Here is a 6,911-nt window from a genome sequence, read left to right as displayed (position 1 = left end):
ATACTTTTTTTTTAAAAAAAAAAAAAGTATTTAAAAGGTTAATCACTCCGGTGGTCAAAAAAGCCTAATCTAGAATTCATTTGCCTTGATCACTTCCTATTCATAAGAACAACAACAAAAAAATACACATTTTGGTGCAATGAAGAGAACGTGGCTAATGTTCAAGCTTGGCTTTGGCCACTTAATTCATATGGAGCAGTAACACTGAGCATACACTGTGGTGGTCAAAAAAGCCTAATCTAGAATTCATTTGCCTGGTGTGGAGATAACCTGCTGTGGGCTCTCAATACTTTTTTTTTAAAAAAAAAAAAAGTATTTAAAAGGTTAATCACTGTGGTGGTCAAAAAAGCCTAATCTAGAATTCATTTGCCTTGATCACTTCCTATTCATAAGAAGAACAACAAAAAAATACACATTTTGGTGCAACGAAGAGAACGTGGCTAATGTTCAAGCTTGGCTTTGGCCACTTAATTCATATGAAGCAGTACCACCGAGCATGTGGGGAGCTGCAGAGAGGTAAGCAGGCCAAGAGCTGATGAGGAACTAATGAATTGATCTCTGTCACAGTCCTCTTCCATCATTAAAAAGAGCTGAACATTTTATTAAGGGCATCCAAGAGGATGCTTGTGATCTTTCTATGTACAGTATAGGTACTTATCTTAATGTCATCTCTGCCCATCATCAGTTCAGACTATTAAACACAAAAAAATAGAAAAACACAAGAGAAGCCTTAGAAGTGTCTGTATGGACGGGTGGGTGGATAGTGAATCCAGAAAGGAAGAAAATTTAATTCTCCAGTTCATGCAAAGTGGAGATTTTCAATCCCTTCTCCTTTGGCACGTTCCAAAATCTTAAACAAAAATATTCAGTGAGGAATTCTCCCTGCAGATATATTCATCATATTCTGATGGAAACTCTGCAAACCACCTGCTATTCCAGGCATTAGCTGACTCTCACTTCAAACACCAGAGAGGAAATGGATGTAGTGGGACCACTGACACCTCTGGGCTCTGAACAACAAGGACCACGGGCACCATGACTGTTTACAGGAGCATTGCTCAGTGGCAACATCTCCAGTACCTGCAGGCAGTCAGTCAGGGTCTGGGATTCCCCATGCCATGGTGATGGAGGCAACAGAGCTGATGTCTGTCTGGGATCTTTGGATCAGGCTCAACTTGGTTTCTTGAAAGAGTTTACTTACTTCAAGTACAGAGTCCTGGGGATCAGATGGCAGAGATGGACCAGGGAGGAGGTGCAGTACAGAGATAACTAACGTGTAGGCTCAACTTGGTTTCTTGAAAGAGTTTACCTACTTCAGGTACAGAGTCCTGGAGATGGCAGAGATGGACCAGTGAGGAGGTGCAGTACAGAGATAACTAACATGCTTGGCATAGAAGCAGCAGAGATTTTGTGTATTACCTATTGTCTTCCCTTCTTATCACAGGGGCCCTCCTCACAAACACAGAAGGAAAACTCTTGCTAATTTTTGGAGCATCCCAATGCCCAATATGTGCCCAGGAAAAGGAGAAATCCCCAGCTCATATCCAGCCTGGCTCTCATGAAGCCAAAGGTTCTAGGCCAAAATTTTAGATCCTGTGGCGACAAAAAGATAACATCTAAGTAATTGTGGAGCTCCAGTAAGGAGTGCTGCAGGGAGTGCTGGGCCGTGTGTGAACCACCATGAGCAGACCAGTAGTGATACACACCAGTCAGCGACCTGGCTCACTGATTCTGCTCTGCTTGTCCTCCTCACTAGAGAAAGGCTGTGCCGATGGATATGCTGTTGTGTGTCTGAGAGGGGATGTAAACCCTGATGAAAGAATTCAAAGCTCCCAAAAACACTAAGAAAAGGGAAGTGGGAGATTCCCAGCCCTGCTGCTCTTACGTGCTATTTGGCAAATTTTCTTTAGGACCTACAATTGGGAGTAGGTGTGTCTTTCAAAACAGAGGAAAGAGGAGCAATGTCCTGGCACTGCAATATTTCCACTTGGAGGTAATCTCCCAGGACTGAGATCTCCACAGGGAAAGACACTGCTCAAGAGCTCCTTGAAAATAGGAGGTTTTGCTAACATATTCCAAGCAATTGGTGTTCAGTTGTGTCCTCTCCTCTTTCCATTTTCCTCCCAAATGCATGACAAGAGCCTGGAGGCATGGGAGATGGGACTTTCCAATGGAGCTGGGTGAAGACGATGAAGGGAGGCTGGCTCTTGGGTGGCTATGGTCTGGGGAGGTCAATGCCAGCCTCCCAGCTCTACAGGGAAGGGCAGCCATGAATCTTCCTTGATCTTCCCAGCAAGGTGGACATAGGTGGTGGAAGAATCAGACAGATTAACTTGATGGCATATGACTACAACGATGAGGCTGTCTGCCCCTTGAGAATCTCCAACCACAGCTGCAAGTCACAGACCCGGGTTCAGCTCACAGGGAATTTGAATTCTGTGCTTGACCAGCCATTGATAACAATGGTCTTTGCTGCCATAAAGCTCTCTAAAACACAAACATCTGTGTGCGAACATTACCATGGCCTTGTCTTGATGACAGAAAAATAAAACCCCTTCCTTTCCCACAGCCCTGGTCAGGGTGGATGGTAACTATGGAACCCTTCACACTCATTGGGTGTTTTCAGATTGGGAAAAAAAAATAAAATCTTACCAGGTATAAATGAACAGGAAAGATATAAATAATACAAAGCTTCACCATAATTAATAGAATACAAACATGTCTGCATCTGAATGAAATTGCCGCAATAAGTAAAGGTTTTCTTCGTTCTCTCCCATTTTTCAAATAATTCTTGAAAGTAAATATTTGGGGTATTTTCCATGTGAGAGACAGAAAGAGAGGAAACACATACATCATTCTCTACAAGCTATTATTTTTATATTCCTAAATAGCTGCCGTATTAAGGAGCCAAGAGAACACAACTGTGTATTTAGTCCCAAAACAAACTCAGTATGAGTAGAGCCAGCACTGGCTGCTTTCCCGGGGGCCTTGCTCTAACATACTTCAGCTTTGATTTGGAAAACCATCTTTAGGGAAAGAAAACACCACGGCCCCATGTCTGCCTGGCCGCTTGCCTGCCTACAAACAGCTGGCCATGGTGCTAAGGAGGGCAGGAATAGGATTGCAAATTACATTTCTCCCCCTCAAAAGAAAAAAAGGAAAAGAGGAAAAAAAAACAAAAACACAACAACCTGAAACCCCAAAAGTCTGTGCGCTGGCTGCTGAGCTGAGACTCGTTTTGCACCAGCCACTGGACAGACATCAGATGGTAAGACGTTTTAATTGCTAATGGCCTGGTCTGGATTTCAACGTATGACACAGAGATAAAGGACTCTATATCCTATTATCAGTCCCCTGAGCAACTGTTACATCTTATTAAGTGTAACTAGACGCATAGGTCAGAATCCCGTACACAGAGAGTATATGTATTTTCTTTGACTGGAAGCAGAGTATTATTAGGGCATTCCATTGCCATAATAATGGTTTGCGAGTTCCTAAGCAGAGCCTTTGTATCAGGCTTTGATATTTTCACTTTCATGCTACAGCTGTTGAAGTGACAAAGCTGGGCTGGAGAGCTGTTTGTGCAGCAGGGATGAAGAAGAGACACGGGTTGTTGCTCTTTTATGTCGCTTTCCACCCCCAAAAAAGTCTAGGTAGAAGCACTCAGACAGTGCTGTCGTCATCGTTTTGCAGAGAGAGAAATCAAGGCCAAGCACAGCTACAGGCTTTGCGTAAGACCACACAACAAAGCGGCGCAGGGGCGGAAGCAGAAGTGAGCACGTGTGATGTGGCAGTGCTCTCAAACCAACAGACCATCACTTCCTTCACTAACCCTGCACGGGGAAGGCAGGCAGAGCCCAGCCGTGCAGTGACTGCAAACTCACCCGTGACTTGGTACCCAAGAGGAAGACACGGATTTTCACGCAGGTCAACTTCCAGCCCAAGTTAGCATCCACACCATCCCCTAAGAAACAAGGCCAACAAGAACTAATGCTGGGTATTCTGCATTTTAAACACCCACCTCTCCTTAAAGCTTTAGAGTTTTTCCTTCTAGAGGCCTGGCCAGATTCTGATCTACCATACACCAACGTAGCTCCTCTGAAGGCGATGGAGCCATGTCTATTTTTATCAGCTACGAATCTAACGCAGCCCACTAAGAAAGAAGGGGGCAGGCAGGGGATGAGCCGTTCCCCTCCTCGCTGCCTCTTGTAATGCTGCTTCCCACACCAAACGCTCAGCACCTCACAGGACCGGGGTCTTCGGGGTGAGGCTTCACATATATTCTCTGGTAGTTGCTGAACTGATTGCCAGCAGAGAGGGAACTGTAAGTCAGCGGTGATAACCGGGGCCCTGCTGAGCCGCCGCCGGTGGGGAACCTTTGCAGCTCTGAGAGGCTGGTAGTCTCTCATAAATAACACGTCTCCTAAGAGATGCAGCAGTTTGACTTGCATTTCATTAAACGGTCAGAAAATGAGCTGATCCCTACTTTCCAATGTGGAGACTTGGGGGTTTATTAGCTACATTACCCACCTCGCCCTTCTTTGAGCAATGTATTTTTTCCTCCAGTTGCAGAAAGTCAGATATTTTCAAGTTGCGGGCAAGAAACATGAAGAGGCATGTGAAAACCATAGTGCTGAGGGTGGCCTTCGCCGGCTGCGCAAACCATTTTCTGGGTGCGCTGCTGATGCGTTGTGATTAGATGCCATTTTAGCTCGGCGAGGAGCATTAAGCGATGCTGTTCTTTCTCTGTCCTGCTACATCTGCTCTGGCAGCAGAAAGCTCTCTGATTTCAGAGAGAGATTTTTGCGAGGTGCAATCTTTCTTCAAATCTTTCCTTTTTTTTTTTTTTTTTTTTTTTTTCCTCTTTACTTTCTTTTAGATGAGTTTTCGGAAGCACTGAAAACTCGATGAATCACTTGGCTGAATGGCCCACATAGTTTCCTCTTAAGTCAGCTTTGGCAGCAAGCCACCGAACATATTCTGAGGCTTTGCTTTGAGTCAGATTTTTATTGGTGAGATTATTCAAATATTTGAAGCCAGGCCACCCATCCCTTACCCCACTCTTTGCACTAAACCGGAGGGAGGAGGACTGCAGCATCAGGCTGACCAAGGCACTGACCAAGAGGAAAGCTTGCCTCCAGCACCAAAGGAATTTCCCTTTGGATATGACATTCTACACCCAACTGCAAGGCTGGGCAGTCCAGCTGTGTGCCAGTGGGGTTAACAGCAGCTGGATGAGACCTCTGGAGCGATCAGGCCCAGAAGGGTCTTGTGCCAGCCCTGCAGATGAAGCAGCCACCACTGTTGCCTTCGTGGTCCCCTCGTGGGGGCAATGGACCCTATAGCAGCAGCAGGACAAGTGGTCTGCTCCCGGGCTGCCATCACCCAGCACACAAGGGGCCGCAGGGACCGGGGCTCAGGGCAGGTACAAACCCACGTGCAGCGTGAGTCAGCTTCACATCTGCCATCATAGAAGCATTTAGGTTGGAAAAGACCTTTAAGGTCATTGAGTCCAACCATAACCCTCCTGCCCCTTTGCTCTCACTGGGAAGGTGGCTGCAACTGCCTTCCTTGTGCTCCCCTTGCTCTTTTTCGGGGGTCCGATCCTGTCCATGGTGCAATGCCCAGAAGCTCGGGTCATGAGCTCTGGCTTTGCGGAGGCTTAAAAAACAGAATGACTGCGGGGGAAGGATTCAGTGTTGGACAAAGCAGTGCAAGCAGCTGGGGGGTATTTCGAACAGATCAGAGCCTGAATCAAAACTCCTTTATTCCAAAATCCACTGTTCTGGGCTAGATTCAAATTTTGCAGATGTCCCAAGGGATCTTCTTGAACATATCACTGGATCTGGAATTAAATTCTTTCAGTACTGAATTCTGCAGAGATGTGGGGTGTCTCATTCTCCAGTGAATTTAGAAAGTTTTTTTGATTTCAAGCTAATCATTTAAGAAGGACAGTCTCTTTTCTAGCAACTGGCTTCCAACTACCCTTACTTTTCGTTTCAGCAAAAGAAACCACCATAAAGCAAGCATCCTGCAAACCGATAATCCAATGCAAGTGCAGAAGGACAAGTTCAAACACATCTTGCTGTTTGAAAGCTCTGCTCGCATTCATTTTAGACTCATTTCAGCATGGCAGGTCACAGCAGTATAAACATTGTGGGGAAAAAAAAAAAAAAAGGCCGAGCTGGCAAACAGTCAGAACTTGCTGTTCCTGACCCAGTAACCTACTTTTTGAGCACCACGTAACATGAAAGCCACCCCTAGCTCAGACTGCGACGTCACCTCTTACTTTACTTCTTCGAGGCAAATAGTGGGTCTGGCTGGGAAGAGTCAGACCAGATGTGGTCATCATTTACTTCATTCTGGCCACAAAAATCATTTTAGGTTAGACAGGAATACAGAGAGCGGTTTCCAACTTCGAGTCATTGAAAGCCACCGTCTGAGCATGCATGCTCTGCACGGCAGAGTTTGGACCTGGGAGACCATCATGCTGACACACAAAGCAACCTCAAATGTTGTCTACAGCACCAGTGCCACCAGCAGCATTGTGTCCTTGGGTAAAGAAATTGCCCAAGGGAACACTTCACGAAGGAGAGCTGTTTTACCTCCATGGTGGCTGCTTTAGCCACTTTCACTCTAACTACCTCATCCTGACCCGATGTGGTATTCGGAGACCACATAACTCAGTGTTTAAAGGCAGGGAAGACTTCAGGACCTCTGTGACCAGCCAAAAGCTTCTCTCTTGCAACAGCACTCTGTGCCTGTTCTCCCTTCAACAGGGCAACAGCCATCAACACCCACCAGCTCTGGGATGGCATCCGCCTTCCTCTTCCCCTCTTTGCTCCCCCAGATTTCTCCACCACCTCAGGCTTCCTTTCAATCTGAGAAGCAGCCAAGTTGATCCCATGCTT

The sequence above is a fragment of the Calidris pugnax genome, unplaced genomic scaffold (genome assembly GCF_001431845.1).
Source record: "Calidris pugnax isolate Ruff unplaced genomic scaffold, ASM143184v1 scaffold38, whole genome shotgun sequence".
In the NCBI taxonomy this organism is placed as follows: Eukaryota; Metazoa; Chordata; class Aves; order Charadriiformes; family Scolopacidae; genus Calidris; species Calidris pugnax.
This window is presented reverse-complemented; position numbering follows the sequence as displayed.